Source organism: Staurois parvus, unplaced genomic scaffold, assembly GCF_062004578.1.
Source record: "Staurois parvus isolate SC_StPar_1 unplaced genomic scaffold, SC_StPar_1.0 ptg000081l, whole genome shotgun sequence".
Lineage (NCBI taxonomy): Eukaryota > Metazoa > Chordata > Amphibia > Anura > Ranidae > Staurois > Staurois parvus.
The window spans coordinates 16,817,501-16,836,197 of record NW_028317877.1 but is presented as its reverse complement, the minus strand read 5'-3'; the positions used below and the strand labels follow the sequence as shown (position 1 = coordinate 16,836,197).

General features: G+C 42.8%; 1 non-coding gene across 1 annotated transcript; it reads right to left on the bottom strand.

Moving 5' to 3' along the window:
• Positions 1-18,277: 18,277 nt before the first annotated feature.
• TRNAS-AGA (transfer RNA serine (anticodon AGA)) lies at positions 18,278-18,359 on the bottom strand. The gene has a single exon. It is a non-coding gene; the product is annotated as a tRNA-Ser (tRNA).
• Positions 18,360-18,697: the final 338 nt, after the last annotated feature.

The window sequence follows — 18,697 nt, the reverse complement described above, 5'->3', positions numbered from 1 at the left end:
AACAAAACAGGAATAGTAGGTTTCTAGAGGAGTTTTTTAGCTGTAAAAATGCTCTAAAGCTGAAAAACGCGGTACATCGTGGCAAAGCAGCATTTTGGACATTTTTTGACTAAAAAAAAACCTCTAAAAAAGTGAAAAACGGCAAATGTGAAAAGATGCAGCAAAACGCTGCTAAACGCTAAAACACAAAAAAAAAAAGCTGAAAAACTCACATTTTTTATGTGGCTTTACACAGCTGACATTACCAGCCTTATTAAAATACCCAGTGTGCATGGAGCCTTAGAGTTTAGCCATTTACCCTCTGATAGTAAAAGTTTGCATTCTGTAACTTAAGGTAAATAAACTAGAAAATCAGTTCAAAAAAGTTTAAAAATTAAAAATACTTTGACATAAAATTTCCCAAATACTTATATTCCACTAATCTCTATTAAAATCCTCTATAGCTGTAAAGAATTTTATAATGAATGAAAACTTCACAGGAATAAATATACTTTTTACATGGATTACATCCAGTTTGTGTTATAAGTGAATTAATGGGTAACACTTCAGACAAATACGTGACTTGGCAAAGGGGTGCAAATTCAGGCTCTTTATGGGACAATGAGAACAACTGTAAATAGAAAGCCTGGAAATAATATCTGTTGTTGAAATATGAATCAAGGTCGAACATTAACTCTAATTCAATCAAACTCTTTAAATTTAAATCAAGTTTGTGTTCAACACTGACCCACAGTGCTCTCTGTAACCCTTGAGGCTGGTCAGCAGCCTCACAGCAGCGAGTAATTTGTTAGAACTGTTTATCCTAGTTCCTCATTAGAAGAGGTGAGGCCAGTCCCAAACTGGCCAAAGGGCACACTGGGGATTTCCCCGATTGGCAAGGGCTTGTCTTTGTCTATGCTGCCCTTTGAGCTGGTGCACATTCAGTTCACGGCTTGCCCGTTGGGGCCAGGAGGTGAATACTAGAGGTCAGTTGACCCATGACAACTTCTGATGTCAGGATAGGTGTCACTGCTGTCGCAGACACCACTGAGCAGGAGAAGAGAGAAAGTGAGTGCCAGACTCCCACTGTTCACCACACATGTTCTCTTACTGTTAGAAATAAGACGATTTGTATATGCAGTCAGTTCACATTGGTGGCAGTCAATTGTGTTGAATACTACAACATGCTTCTCCACTTTAAGCATTCAATACAATCAAGTGGTGTACAATCTTTTACTTCTTTGAAGGGTCATTTACTTTTTAAAGCTTTCAGAAATGTATTTGCCACAAATCTGGTAAGGCCCCTTTCACATGGGAATTCCGTTCAGGTCCGCCTGTCCATTTTTCAGGCAGATCTGTTTGGATGCTCCATTGTCCTCTATGTGTCTGTTTACACCCACCTGCATCTGATCCAATAAAAATGGATGGAGGATGCGTTCCTCCTCCTGGACAGACGGTCCATTTACATTTAACTGAGGAAAGTGGGCTGTGTCCATCTCTGCTCTGCACAAGTGAAATGGACACTAACTTGTCATCCACCTGCTCAGCTGGGATCAGTGGACAAATCTCTTTTTGAGCTGGCAGAGTCTGCTGACGGACTATACCCTTCAAAAGGGGGCCTAAGAGTTGAAAGAGCTGCAGTGCTAAAAAATGTTGTACATTTGCAAGACTGCAACTGCAACCACCAGCACATAAAATGCAGGACCCACAGGTGAGTGCCATTATTTCTTAAGGCATGCTGTCTGCACTAGAAATCACACCAGCACTGGGAACCGCACTGTAGTGCAGAGACCTTTTCCCTGTGTTTTGCGAGGCATGGCAGCACATTCAAAACTGTGATGTGCAGTAACCTCTAGCAACCAGCCAGTTAGTGGTAATGATGTGCAGTAACCTCTAGCAAACAATCAGTGAGCCGTAATCATGTGCTGTAACCTCGAAAACCAGTGAGTGAGTGGTAATAATGTGCATTAACCTCTAGCAACAGATCAGTGAGTAGTAATGGTGTGCAGTAACCTCTAGCAAACAATCAGTGAGCCATAATGATGTGCAGTAACCTCTAGCAACTAATCAGTGATTGTAATAATCTGCAATAATCTCTAGCAACCAATCAATGAGCAGTAATAATGTGCAGTAACCTCTAGCAACCAATCGGTAATAATGTGAAACAACCTCTAGCAGCCAATCAATGAGTGGTAATGATGTACAGTAACCTCTAGCAACAAATCAGTGATTGTAATAATCTGCAGTAATCTCTAGCAACCAATCAGTGAGCAGTAATGATGTGCAGTAACTTCTAGAAACCAGTCTGTCAGAGCCTGGGTCTGAATCTGGGCCTTCTGCGGTGAGTGGCAATGTTTCTTCTTGCTAAGCCACATGGAATGCTGGACAGCTCCCTTGACAATTATTTGGATGATCCTACCTTGACCTTGTTTGTCATGAACCTTGAACCCCTTGCTCCTTCCATGAACTTCCTTTTATAAGCCATGTCTCTGCACTTCCTGTTTGCCAGATTATTGTGCTCTCCAGCCAGTGTCTTGTTCTTCGTCATCTCTGTTATTATCCATATTTTGCTACCACTCATTTTTGACCCTTGGCTTGTTCTCAACTACGATTCTGCCTGATCCCAACCTGCGACTGCTCATTACCGACCTTGGCTTTTTTGCTGACCACACTTCCGTTTGATCCTTACCTGCTTATACGCTACTGGACCACCTCTTGCTCACCTCCTGGTGGGGTGATCCTGAGGACTACAACCAGGTGCTAATACACAGTAAAATCCATCTCCACCATCAGGAGCTCTGGTGAACACCTGTTGGTACTTAGACGCTGCACCTCAGGTGAGCCCACTCCTCCGCCACGGTGATCTGTCTGTGTACCTATCCTGCTGGTTTCAGGTGAGCCTTTCCACTGCTATAGCAACTGGTCTTCGAGTCTGACCCCTGATCGTGATACAGTCAGTGAGAATAATGATATGCAGTAACCTCTAGCAAGCAGAAATGATGTGCAGAAACCTCTAGCAACCAATCAGTGAGGCATAATGTGTGCTCTGATAAATTACAGTGCCTGAAGCAGGCTAAATATAACTAAAAGACATTGAGAAACCAGCAGTTGTCATTATTTGTAATTTAGTTTAAAATAAAAAATGGGTTGATCAGTCTAAAATGCCTGGGCCTAATTTTTGTCCCAGTATGAGCCTGGGTGAGTCAGATAGCAAAAGTAATTTCAGAGTGCACAGAAAGTAAGAAGAAATCTCTGCTTTATGAATGTAGATAGCAATAAAAACCTGACAAAGACCCTTCTTAGCTCTGTCTATTGAATGATGATCGATTATATTATTTTTGTAGCTGTAAAAATAGCTATTTAGGTTGAAGTATAAAGTATTGTATAGTGTTGTATAGCCAATATAAATTAAAAATCATAAGCACTAAGTAAAAAATGTATAAAAAATAAGATATGAAGTTGTGCAGATAAAGTAGGGCGTGCAGACTTTTATGTTACAAAAAGTGTATACCAAAAGTCACACATTTGGGACAACAGATGTTAATTTATTGTTACCCTGGCCTGACTTGTAAAGTAGCAAATGATTGGTATGCTGTTCATTTACATGCTGTCAGGTTGTTGGCTATAGTTATAAAGCACATTCGTCTCCTGCATGTTCAATGGATTTGGTAGCATTTGCTGCACATCTGGATTTTCCATTATTCAGTGGGAAATACAAGTAACAATAACACTGGCATTATTTATATTACTGGTAATATTTGTGCTCAAGTACTAAGTACTAAAAGTCATCAAGGTGGGGGGCAAAGCTGTCTCCTTGCCTAGGGCCCCATTTGGCCTTAACCCAGATCTGACATAGACACTTGTGGCTCAAGAAAAAAGAAAGATTGAAAAAACCCTGGCACCGTACTTTCCTTTCCTTTCGAAACCTAATTTTCAGCTTTCTTTTAGCTGTACAAAAACACTAGAATCTGAGTACACAGTTATGACACCAATGATACAGTGTCCTTACAGTTCAGCAGACCCAACAGTACTGTGGTCTCTTGCCAGGTAGGATATCTCATAGGATGAACATTCACCTGGGAATTCCAAGTGTAATAGGTCAAAGAGAGTGCCAAAGGAAAAGTCCTTAGGAGTCCAAAATCTTTGTTGTCCAACTGGTTACAACAAGAAGGGCAAACGGCATGTAATGTGTTTTGGGGGTCAAGAAACCACCCCCTTCATCAAGACTGGATGAAATAACAGAATGTTAATGGACTCAAAAATACTCCTAAAAAGACTGATCTCAATCCTGTGCCAGCTTCCCTCCTCACAGCCCCACAATCACTGCCCTACGAGCCAGGATGTGTGGAACTGGGGGGAGGAAGGAAGGCACTCAAAGATTGAGATCAGTCTTCTTAGGAGTACTTTTGAGTCCATTTAACATTTCGCTATTTCATCCAGCCGTGATGTAGGTGGATTGTGTGACCCCAAAACACATTGGACATCCTTTATCCTGTTTGTTGTAACCAGTTGAATAATAAAGACTTTGGACTCCTAAGGATTTTTTATATGTTGCTCTCTTTGACCTATTATACAACAAACAAATCCTAACTGACACGGGAATCACTTGATGGTCTTCATAAATAGCAAGTTTGTCTTCAGTGACCCTTGGTTTCATTGGCAAACTAGTCTGAGGAATCTAATAAGAAAATAAAAGAAAGTGAAACGAAAAAGAAGAATTCATATACAGAAACTATCATTATAAATTAACACCTTACAGTTACTGTAATACAATATTTTGGCTATAGCACTCATGTTAGTGTTAAAGTTTGCTACAACCCCTGTCACTGTCATTTTGCTGGACAGCTTGGTTGGCATAGAAATGCAAATAAAAATGTACATTCACGTGAAAGTAATTCATACTGTTTAGGTATACTACTATGTAGTCATGTATTACTCACACAGAGTTATTAAAAATAACATTGCCTCACCATTACTAGCTCTGGGGTACAGGGGTACATTGTGCACAAGAATTTGACTTTGCTTGTTTCTGACATATCTTTACAATTACCCTCTACATTTCCTGTACTATTTATCAACATAATACATCAATATTTAAAAAAGATCAATTACTAATGCACTAGAGACACGTTTTAGTTAAAAAAATGAATACAAGAATGTATATGAATAAGAATATGTAGCTCTTAAAACATTGAAAAATGACAAGTCAGGGACAATTATCATGAATAAAGAAAAATAAAATGGGGAAAAAAGCAATCAGCTACTTGATATGCATATCAGAAATTAAATAAATAAGAATAAATAGAACAAAACAATCCAGCGGCAGTGGCAAATTCTAAGACTGCTGGTTCCACACTGTTCCTGCATTGCATGAATGCTTAGATTTGTTGTGTCTATATGCTTATTATTGCCATTTGCTGGCTGATACTCAACACTGTGGTATACTCTCACTGCAGCTGCACACCTGAGTTTAATTCATATGATTTATATTGCATTCAGAGCCTTCACTCAAGTGTCTGATCAAAGGTCGCTACTTTTGAACTAATTAAGGCTTGGTTCACATTTTGCATTTGATGCTTTCTTCAGTGCTTTTTGTAGTTTGTTTTGTGTTTTTCTACACTAGTTTTTACAAATTTTTTTTGCATTTTGTTCAGCTTTTTTTTTTTGTTGCTGGGCAGAATAAAAATGCAAAGCACACTACCATGCATTGCAGCGGCTTAACCATTGAACTCTATTGTAGCAAAATTTCTGCTGTTTACTTTTAAAAATGTCCCTGACCCTTTCCAAAGATGCAGCAGCTCAAAAAAGCATAGATGTGAATATGTTCCATAGGAAAACATGTTTAATGGACTGTAGTGCGTTTCTGCAAAAAGCACTAAAAAACGCATTGGTGTGAACAGAGCCTAATACTCATGATTCTGACATATCTCAGTTTCTGCCTTTGCCTACTATCTGTTGAGATCTTCAGTTTGTCACTGGCTAGATTTGTCTGCTGCCAGCCTTGATCTGCAAGTATGTATTAGGCCCCTTTCACATGGGGCCGACCCATCAGCGGATCCGCTTGCTCAGTGGGACATCTGTCTGCTGTCCTATATGGGCAGTCGGATGGAAATGGACCACCTGTCTGTTTCCATCCGACTGCCATCTGAACCGATGGATGAAAGGGGAACGGTTCCCCATTTGTCTATTATAGGCAGATCGGATTGGATGTCAGCAGGAGCCCGCCACTCCATAGAGGAAAATGGAGGTTCCAGTTGTTACAATCATGCCCACAGGGAGAGGTGCGGTTCTCCATTTTGCTCCAAATTTCTGCATTTTGGTATTTCTCTTAAACTCCTCTGCAAACCCCTGAGGGGGGAGGTGGGCACAAGAGCCAGGCACCGGCTCACTGTATAGAGAAGGCTTCATGCATCTCATCATTCCCCCTCCCTCAGGAGTGCAACCAGCGTATGATGCTGAGCCCTGCCAAATAAGGTAGGGAAGATACTGGTTGATGTTGTGTAGAAAAGAAGCTTTTAGTTTTTGTGAGGAGTCAGACAAGTGAGGACCGTCTCGATACAACATCTATCGGACAGAAAGCAAAGGAGAATCTTGCGGCAACAACGAAACCCAATGTGAGACCAGAAATCCCTTTTTTAGCTCATCAGATTTGACACTGCTAACCCCAGGCATCTATTTGGCAGGTACTTATTTACCTAAACGTCTTTCTGTTATCTGTTTGCTGTGCTGTTGTGCTCTGTATATGTATATATATATCTTAGTTACATCTTTTTCTGTAAATATCTTTATTGCACCCGTTTGACCTTTTAGTAATAAATCTTTCTTTCTGACAGTGTTGAACTGTTTCTATAGCTCTGTATTGCAATTTACGAATTCCTGCCTCTAAAGAGATGCTACTGTGTTTGTTTAACCCTCTGCATAATCAGCCTGCGATGACCGTATTGTGCAGACGATTATCTCAACCATTATAGTGTTTTAGCGGATATCGCCGAGTTTCCACTTTTTCTGTACAAAAAGGAGGTGGTGGCAGTGTGAAGGGTTAATTGTGTAATTAACCTGACCCAGTAACAATCGCTCAGGCTGCCGGTACATCGATTGTGGTCCATTAGCTGGAAAATTGTTGTGCAGGGTGCAGCTGGGTGTGACATTGTTACGCACATGACAGCGTGGTTTTAGATTGGCTAGTCCTTCGGTCACGAGTTTGGTGAGAAGGGCTGGACGCCATGACCGTCACACCAATCGGATGTGCCTGAAAAATGGGCTGGCAGACCCAATTGGAATGTCTGTGTGAAAGGGGGCCTAAATTCAGTTTTTGTTCCACATTTTTTTCCAGTCTGCACATATCAATTGTGACCTTTGTACATTCTCATGCGTAATGCTGGTGTTGTCCAGTATGGAACATCCTCACCTTTACAAGTCCTGCCCAGGGCTTCTAAAGGTGAGGATGTTCCACACCAGACAGCACCCAAAAGGTCACAGGCAGTCTGTGCAGCCCTGATACATTCTAGATTTGCCTCTGTGAAATTACTATCTATCCCTGATAACAGCACACAGGATCCATTGCATTCTGTGGCACAAACGTTGATTACACTTTTTAAGATCAGTTCAAAAAAGTTTTATTTATTAAAAATAAACAAAATACTTTGACATAAAATTCTCCCAAATTCCAGTAATTTATAATCCACTGATCCCTTGTAAAATCCCCTAATGCTTTAAAGCATTTTATAATGAATTAAAACTTCTCAGGGATAAAGAGGTTTTTTTTTGGATTAAATCCAGTTTCTATTAAAACAGAATGCTCTAAGAATTAATGGGTAACACTTCAGACAAACATGTGGCTTGGGGGATGCAAAATCTGGCTGAGCTATGCCAATCTCTTGGACAAAGTGAACAACTGTATATACTGTACAATACAGAAGAGACCTGCAAATAATAGCTATTGTTAAATTTTAAATCTAGGTCGAATAAAAACTCCTAATCAATCAGACTCTGAATTTTGATCAGTTTTTTGGTTGATGATTATGACGCCGACTTCCAATGGTCTCTGCAACCCTTAACTCTGGTCAACAGCCTCACAACAGCCAATGGCTTGTGAGAACTGCATAAACCAGTCCCCCATTATAAGAGGTGATGCTGGGCGTGCTGGTGTGTTTAACTATCCTTTAGTTTTGTGTATTGCATTTTTTGTCTATTTGTGAACTGCCTTTTTCTTGCAACAATAGCTGACGTTTAAAAAAAAAACTGTCAAAAATGGGAATAATGGAAATAACTAGCTCCTATGTTTTTAGACAGTCGTCTTTAGCCTCTTCCATTTTCTAACAATTGCTCCAACAGTTGATTTATTTTCACCAAGCTGCTTGGCAATTGCCCCGTAGCCCTTTCCAGCCTTGTGGAGGTCCACAATTTTGTCTCTGGTGTCTTTTGACAGCTCTTTGGTCTTGCCCATGGTAGTAGTTGGCGTCTGACTGACTGTGGGGTAGACAGGTGTCTTTAAAGAGCTCAGACAGGTGCTACTAAGTTAGATTAATGAGTGGAGTAGAGGTGGACTTTTTAAAGGCACAGTAACAGGTCTTTGAGAGCCAGAATTCTTGCTGTTTCTTAGGTGTTCAAATACTTATGTTCATCAGTGCAAGACAAATAAATTCTTTAAAAATCATACAATGTGATTTCCTGAATTTTGTTTTTAAATTCTGTCTCTCAGAGTGGGAATGCACCTACAATGTGAATTTCAGACCCCTCCATGATTTCTAAGTGGGAGAACTTGCAAAATCGCAGGGTGTTCAAATACTTCTGTTCCTCACTGTAGGTACAGGGGAGCCATATTTTTCAAGCAGGACCCATAATTTGTAATTCATGTCTACATCAGTTGATTACTTTGGTCATATGAACTACAGTATAATAATATGCTGGGTCCAGTAACCCCACTCCGCCCCTTGCTTTTGGCCTAATCATAATGTCCCAGCCTATTCATGGTGCTCTGCCTCTGTAGGTAGAGTAGCCTCAGAATTAAGTTAATTTTTAGAATATTGCATCTCCTGAACCAGGAGAATACATTATTTGTCCTGGCATCTAGATCTTTCCTCAGGTAATGAGAAAGTGAGTGGTAGTTCAATTTAAATATCAGGAAGGGATCTGCTGGAATATTGTGCCAAGATATTTGATAGATTGTATTGCCCAACAAAATCGGAAACTAAGTCAAAGGGCTTTCATGGTATTTTCCTCCAGTGAAACATTCAGGACTTTGGATTTTTGTAGGTATGTCTTAAAATTAGACAGTGTGCTGAATGCACAGAATTCTTGTAGGAGGGAAGAATGGAAGATTACTAGATTAGTAATATAAAAAAGTAATTTGTCAGCATAAGCTGCTACCTTATGGTGATATACCCAGCTAAAAGGCCAGAGATATCAGGGTTTGCCCTTACATGATGCAGGAAAGTTTCAAGTGTTAACACAAAGAATAAAGGTGAAAGGTGACATCCCTGTCTGGTCCCATTGCAAATGTCAAACAGGGCAGATTCATTTTCATTAATCTGGACAGTTGCAGAGGGAGTGTACTATAAGGCTTTTATCCATGTAAGCATGGGATCTGGTACTCCAATTTGGGCCAATTTACAATGCATTAAAGTCCAATCCATTCTATCAATAGATTTTTCTGCGTTCATAGAGAGCAGAAGCATAGGAGCGGATGTGTTCCTAGTTTTGGTGATAATGTTAATGATACAAATGGTAATGTCCTGTGCCTCCCTGATGGAGAAGAAACCCACTTGGAGGTACTATACGTTGAAAAATTGGGACAAATCTATTTTCAATTATTTTATTAGTATATTGTTAAATCTTGTGGAATGAAGACCAAGGTTGGATGGATGGAGAGCTCTAATGAAATTCCGCTGCTTGGCACATCAGATCTGGGAGGAATCCTCAATGGCACATAGAAGACAACAAGGTAAGGATGGAAAGCAGCAGCATCAATGGCCATCCTCAACAAACATGGCATCCATTGGGAAGAAGCAATGGGGGCATGAACAATGCGTTTTAGAGGCCCTGCCTCCTTCATCAAGTACAATCATACACAGGACAGGAATTGTTTTTATACTGGTGCCTGAAAGCCAGTAAATAGGAAAAGAAATTCAGCCACCAGTATAAAAACCATTCCTGTCCTGTGTATGATTGTACATGAAAAAGGAGGCAGGGCCTCTGAAATGCTTTGTACATGCCCCCTTCACTTCTTCCCAGTGGATGCCATGTTTGTTGAGGATGGCCGATGATGCTGCTGTTTTCCATCTTTACACAACGGGTCTGGTTTCCTGTGAATGACAGCTGTAGCCAGTCCTTAGGCCGGACTCATCATTCTCAGGTACATACTGTCATTTCCTTCGATGTCCTAGCAGCACTTCTCTTAGTTGAATGTAAGTTTAGATATTTGTTTGTTTAATAAATGACAAATATACTAATTCCTGCGCTTTGGCTACCTTGATATCTCTGCAACCCCAGGTGCATTTGGGGACATGGGTTTGGTAACCTATGCCCTGGGTAGACCTGAGTGGCAGTTAAAATGTGTGCCAATCTCTAGCTACCCAAATGGGGAAGGTCCAATTGTGATGGGACACTGGTGTCAGGGTACCTGTATGGACCAAGGACTCTGGTGTTAAACCATTAGGCTGCCACTGGAATCCATATGACATGTTTTCTGGCCCCTTTACCTGCTGTTCATCCCAAAACATCCCCGTGTGCCTGCAACGGCTGCCAGTGGAGTGTAGGGAAGCCATAAGCACAGTAGGGTAAAGGGGCACACAGGTGGGCCTAACAACAGCGGGGCTTGGGATGCACATACTAGAACTGCAGCACAGCCAAAGGAAGAAAGAGGTGTAGAAGCCAACAGAGCTGCAAGGGGAGGCACAAGAGGATCGGTGTCAGAATAAGGCTGCACATTCGTCCCTCCTGCTCGGCAGGTGCCTGGGCCCCCCTTTTGAACCAATGGGGCCCAGGCCTGGTACAGGAGCACTGGCTGTACTGTCTTATCAGTGGCCATGCATCCCATAAATTAATATCGCTCCACGAGCAGGGCCCTCTGATTCCTTCTGTACTGAAATGTGTTCTAATTGTACTGCCTCCCTACATATTGTAAAGCTCTGTGCAAACTGTTGGTGCTATATTGTCTTGGAAATTCGCTTTAACGAATTTCTCCTTACCGTGAGTACTCGCAGTTGGATGCGCAGAAATCCCCCATAAAGCTGTGCGAATCTCGCTTACCACGACTGCAGCTAAACTACACGATTTCTGCCCCTCCAACTGGGTTAGCTATCTTGAGATGTGGGGGAATGGAGCTCCCATTACCCAGGAATGATCACACGACACTCTCAGGTTGCTGTTAGAATTCACATAGAGGAAGTTTTCATTCTCACCCTCTGGTTTTATTACAAATACACACACGCCCCCCACATGAATAAGGTCAATCCCCTCCCACAGAACAATGCAATGGGGAGTGCCTATACACAGGATGTACATTCCGATTGGAGCATAGCCTTTCCTTTTATCTATCACTGGTCCACCCCCCATGAGCCCTCTGAGGTCAGCAGACTTCCTCCCCTTCCACCCATGAGCCCTCTGAGGTCAGCAGACTTCCTTCCCTTCCCCCCATGAGCCCTCTATGGAGAGCATATTTCCTGTCCCAGCTCCTAGCAGTATGTTCATTCTCTGTACAAGCATCCCCCAGGCTAAACACCAGTCTGTACCTGCATGGGCCCGATACGATCTTTATTAAAACACATCCATCCAGATACAGTTTCAGGTCGGTAATGGGTTGTAAGATATACATGAGCCTGCACGCGGAGTTCACACCTCTTGGCACCTTGCGTTATGAAGTCCATGTGGTACTATGCTGCTGATATGTGGATACAGGCCCGCGGCCCACCGCCGGCGGCATTCGCATCGAATGCCGTGGTGGTATACACGCCGGTCTATAAGCGCAGATCTGCCATCTCATCCATTACTGAGCTGAGTACTGTAATACATACATTGTACATGCGCATGGCCCAATTGCAGCCTTCAGAGCTTTAATTAAGCCACACGAGAGACATATGAATAACACTAATATATGACGCATTTGAAGTTCAACCAACAATACAAAATTTCCATGACATATATAGATACTGTATAATAAGAATAGTATCGCTGCCCTATGTCTCCTGTTGATAAAGAAAACTGGGTTTCTGCATTTACCTGTAAATCTGTGTCTTGGAGTACATCACAGGACACAGAGATCCCTTCCCTCTATGCTGAGATGTATGGCTTGCTACAAAAATGAGGCACTTCCTGTATAGGAGGGGTTATATTCAGGAGGACTTCCTGTCTTTTTTGCTAGTGTCCAATTACCTGTAAGTGGCACATAACCCATCAAGTAAGGATTAATACTCTGTGTCCTGTGCTGTATTCCAAGAAGTGGATTTTACATGTAAGTATAAACATTCAGATATGTTTTAGTTTAGGAAACCTCCTGAGCTCTGAACTAAAATAATAAAAAAACAATGTTATCAGCTTTCTCAGTTCTCCCCGTTTCCCGGGATTATAGGACACCTCTCCCAAACAATCAAACATTATCAAGATGAGGTGAGGAAGTTTTTGTAGCTCAAAACCGAAGAGCCTAGAGCAGGGGTCCTCAAACTTTTTAAACGGGGCCGGTTCACTGACCTTCAGATTGTTGGGGGGCCGGACTATTTTTTGAAAAAAATATGAACAAATTCCTATGCACACCGCACATATCGTATTTGTAGTGCAAAAAAACAGGAAAAAAACAATACTATATTTAAATATACTATACACTAAAGCACTGGACACTGTAACGCACTGACACTGTAATGCACTGGACACCGCAATGCACTGTACACTAAAGCACTGGACACCACAATGCACTGTACACTGCAACGCACTGGACACCACAATGCACCGTACACTGTAACGCACTGGACACCACAATGCACTGTACACTGCAACGCACTGGACACCACAATGCACCGTACACTGTAACGCACTGGACAACAAAATGCACTGTACACTGTAATGCACTGGACACCGCAATGCACTGTACACCACTATGCACTGTACACTAATGCACTGGACACCACAATGCACTGTACATTGCAATGCACTGTACACCAAAATGCACTGTACACTGTAACACATTGGACACCAAAATGCACTGTACACTGTAAAGCACTGGACACCAAAATGTACTGTACACTAATGCACTGGACACCACAATGCACTGTACACTGTAACGCACTGGACACCAAAATGCACTGTACACTGTAATGCAATGGACACCGCAATGCACTGTACACCGGTATGCACTATACACTAATGTACTGGACACCACAATGCACTGTACACTGCAACGCACTGGACACCGTAGTGCACTATACACCGCAGTGCACTGTACACTAACGCACTGGACACCAAAATGCACTGTACTCTGTAATGCACTGGACACCACAATGCACTGTACACTGTAACGCACTGGACACCACAATGCACTGTACTTTGTAACGCACTGGACACCGCAATGCACTGTACACTGTAATGCACTGGACACCGCAATGCACTGTATTGCACTGGACACCACAATGCACTGTACACTAACACACTGGAAACCGCAATGCACTGTACACTGTAACGCACTGGACACCGCAATGCACTGTACACTAACGCACTGTACACTGTAATCACTGTACACTGCAGCTCACTGGACACCGCAATGCACTGTACACTGTAACGCAATGCACTGTGCATTATAACATACTGATCACCGTAATGCACTGTACGCTAACGTACTAGACACCAAAATGCACTGTAACGCACTGGACACCGCAATGCACTGTACACTAACACACTGGATACCGCAATGCACTGTACACTGTAACGCACTGGACACCACAATGCACTGTACACTAACATACTGGACACCACAATGCACTGTACACTATAACGCACTGGACACCAAAATGCATTGTACACTGTAAGGCACTGAACAACGCAATGCACTGTACTCTGTAACGCACTGCGCAGCGTAATTCACTGTACACTAACACACTGGACACCGAAATGCACTGGACTCTGTATCGCACTGGACACTGCAATGCACTGTACACTGTAATCCACAGGACACCACAATGCATTGTACACTGTAACACACTGGACACCGCAATGCACTGTACACTGTTACACATTGGACACCGCAATGCATTGTAACGCACTGGACACCGTGATGCACTGCACACTGTAATGCACTGGACACCAAAATGTACTGGTGTGTTCTCCTCCTCTAGTTGCTCCTCTGGCCACAGCAGGTGAAATCAAGGGCTTCCAGGCAGCCTAACTATTTGATGGCCAGAGCCGTTTTTTTTTTCCCCCTTGTTTTTTTTCAGCTGGGTCGATGGGCTGTATCCAACCCGTGGGCTGTAGTTTGAGGACCCCTGGTCTAGATTAACAACACTTCTCTATGAATATAGATCAGTGAGGGAGTGTGGAAACGTAAAGTGTCATGAACAATTTATCTGTTCATAGCAGCAAACTGTCTGAAAAAGATTGCTGGCTGCTATGCACACACACACTAAAGGATGCTAAAGGCAATGCTGAGAAATGCTATGCATAATATCTTCCTTTGTAGATGTGGCTTTCTCTTTAAAGAAACTTAGCATGATCCTTAAAGTCAATTGGATGTCATAATCTAATTTGTATGTCTGTAGCACCATCTGGTGGTCATATCATTTGCATCTTTTTGTTAGGATTTACTTCAAAAATAGTTAATTTACTATTCAAATTTAGGTTTGTACATCTACAAACAGCAACATTGTCATTTTATGTGATACTTTAAAATGATGGGGTTATGCTATGCCCTTGGCAAATGTTAAAGTGACACTAAATTATATCCTTAGTCTTCAAAAATAATCCCTACACATCCTCTGCCTAATGCCCCAGTAATCTATTTTCCGTGAAAGCGTTTCTTACTGGGTTTTTTTGCTGCCTCTTTGTAACAGTGTTCTTGAGCTCCCAAATCTCTCCTTTTCCCTCTCATTCCCATTTGTTTGGAATGAGCAGTGCACATTAGTTGCAGCCATGTGCACAGCTGTATGTACACTACAAATCGAATAGTCCATAGTCTATTTTAGGAGTGAGCAAGAGAGGGTGGCTACATTTCTGCATACAGAGGGACCATGAAGAATGAACATAGCATTCTATAGGCGGTGCTTGTCTTACTGTTCTTAGTTACCAGTTCAAATGACTATGATGTGGCAATCCCAAGCCTTGTAGTATGTTCAGGTCAGGGGCGGACTGACAACTCATGGGGCCCCTGGGCAATAGAGGATTATGAAGCCCCTGTGTCCTTGCCCAAACTCAAAAAAGCCTATGAAAAAGGTACCCTGGGCATCTCATGGGGCCCCCTACTGACCCTGGGCCCTTGGGCAGTGCCCGAGTTTCAAATGGTTATTCTGCCCCTAGTTCAGGTGGCCACTTGTGAAGCATACAATTCTGACACTCCTTGCATGCACACTGTACCCAGATAATCCTGGACAGTAAAAATACTTGCATATATAGGCTTCACTCCAATCTGCCCCCAAAATTTCCCATAGTGCCATGTATAACTTAGCAAATTTTCAGGGCAGTGGACTGTGGAATCCCAACTTGGAAGACGTCTCGGTATTCTGTCGAAATGCAGGCCCTCTGGTACAACAGTCCACTTCAAATCTCCAGGTGGTCCCACTGTTGAAGCAATTGTCTGACTGTGGCTGAAAGCTTTCCTGGGTCATGATATGTGCGCTGATCATCCCTGGAGAGAAATGTCCACATTTGTGCAATATCAGGATCCTGTTGCTGCAGGGTACTTCACTCATCTAGGGAATGCATTTCAGACAGTTTGGACTCCTATCTCCATTGTATTGCCATTAAAACCTCTCATTCTCACTTTGAGGTAACATCATTAGACCAGAAGTGACCCTGGATACAGTGTTTTAGAGGTGATGTTGCTAGCTGAAGTTTCTTAACCTCCCTGGAGGTATTCCCGAGTGTAGCTCGGGGTTAAGTTTCAGTACCAAAAGCGGTAACCCCGAGCTACACTTGGGATTACCCTGCAGCGTTGCTCAGGGATTCCCTCTTGCACTTACCTTGTTCTGCGCTCCTGCAATGTCCCCCCTGCAGCGTCCCCGGCCATCTCCCCCGGCCGATGCCGGCATCTGTCTTCCGGGTTCCATTCCCTGTGAGTGTCAGGACATAGGGAGACGGAACCGGCGGGAAATTTAAAAATGTCAAAAAGCAACATTCACTCAATACACTAAAATCACGTGGTAAAACATTACTGTATCAAACCATTTCACATACATTTTGTTCCTAGTACTTTGTCCTGTGCCCTGCCTGCATTTTTACTGTTCTTTCTGCCTGGAAACTGAGAAAAGTCCATGGTGTCCAAAAAGCGTCCCTTTAGGTCAAAAGCAGTTTTAGAACAGCTAGAGAACAGCGATAGTAAATTAGAACTACTTGCAGAATTGAGTGATAATGATTCGTGGGGAAATTCATCATCAGATACTGAAAACGATTTTGCAATTAAGCTCAGTGATGTGCGAATATGGCGCTCTATTTCAAATTTCAGTGTTTTTGGTTTGATTACATTATTGAATTAAAATTATTATTATATTATAATTTTTTATGATTATTTATTAAATTATAATTTATGATTTCGTGTTTCAAATTTTAACATACCCGGGATGTTTACTAGACTCTTTTTCGGACAGATTTCAGTGAGTTATTCCTAAAAATTAAAGGCCTACAATAAAAATATGACATATTTCCATGCAAAATAATGTACTGCTTTGAGCACAGAAATACTGACATAATCATACCGCTAGGGAGGCTACGGGGGAAATACACGATTTCTTCTGTTTTTTTTTCTGTTGTGCACAAGAACAATGCACCTGCAGGGGCGGACTGACCATTCAAACACTCGGGCACTGCCCAAGGGCCCGGGGTCAGTAGGGGGCCCCATGAAATGCCCCTGGTACTTTTTTATAGGCTTTTTTGTGTGTGCTTTGAGTGTGGGCAAAGACACAGGGGCCCCATGATCCCCTATTGCACATGGGCCCCATGAGTTGTCAGTCCACCCCTGTTAACCTGTTAATGTGAGTGAGCTTTAAACGCTTTAACTCTGCCCTATAGCAGAATTACTGCTACAGGGCGAGCTCCCTGCGCAATATCATGTATATATACGTGATCCACGTTCTCGCCGTGATCGCGGGCCAGGGGCACATGGGCGTGTGCCCTCCGACCTGGCGGTGCCATGATTCGGTTATGCACTAATCAGTCAGCAGATTCAGGCCAGTGATGTTCGGCCTGGATCTGCTGACTGATCCCTGGCCTATTAGAGATCTTCCTGCACCTGTGATTACATATGTACGTATGTAAACAGCGGTTGCACCATGCATGTGAAGTATCGCTGTGAATGTCAGATCGAGGGCAGAAGTTCTAACACTAAAACTCCTGTGGTAGCCTGTAATCGCTTTTAAAGCATCGCCTGTGGATATTAAAAATGTACGCAGTTTGTCGCCATTGCACGGGGCATGTGAATTTTAACCACTTGCCGACCAGCCACAGTAGATATACAGTGGCAGGGCGGCACCACTGCGCAAGATCACGTATATATTCGCATTCATGGACATGCGTGTTGTGTCTGCACCCGGTAGTGTCATAGCTGATCGATTCCCCTATTTTCATGCTTTGCTTCAGCTAGCTTGTCCCTATGCGCCAAGGGAACCGGACAACTTACTTTTCTGGCTCACACAGCATCCAATGCACGCCTCGCCATCCTCTGTGTGTTGCATCCCAAATCTGGGAGTGCTAATGTGACGAAACAGTGCATAAGTGAGCTCTCTGTGTGCCTGTGAACGTTGTGCCTGCTTGTTTCTATTTCACATCTAATTACTGTGTAGCTCTCACCGGCACTGGCGCAAGACTGAGAGACCCAGAGATTGCGGGATATCTAGTTTCTGCACAGGAAGTGTCAGGTCTCACGCTACAAAAAGAGGCCATGCACAGAGGACCTGTGCTTTGCCATGCCAAAGGCCTCATGTTTCAACACAAAAGCTGAAAGTGCTGACAGAGGAATGTGAAGATTGACTCTAGTGTAGGCTGTGGGCGTACAGGACAACAAGTGACAGCATCCAACTACATGATCAATGCAAATGTTAGGCAGGTGAAAAACACACGGAGCCGTTGGGATTGTTGACCGTGCCTTGGGGAAAAAGGGGTGAGAGAGCGTAGTCGGCAGGATTTGAACCTGCGCGGGGAGACCCCAATGGATTTCTAGTCCATCGCCTTAACCACTCGGCCACGACTACCTGTGACGGCCTGTGTCTGGAGGTGACGACACTAGTGTAGTCATGACATCAAAATACTTTGCCATGGCCTAATGCTTTTTCACTGTGTGATCACAATCACATCATAATATTCAGTGTCATATCTCAGTAGCTATGCTTTCTTCCTTCAAAAGCAAAGGGTTCCTCAACATATTAGGAAGCAACCATCGGGAGCTGATCAATGGATTTACAGTCCAAAGGGCTTAGACTCTTTTTCTGCATTTGTCACTTCAAACCCCACAGCCTGTCAACTCGTGCTTTTCTTTCCTTCGGCAACGAGAGGCCCCGCCACTGACCATCTGCTCAGCTTCAACACTGTA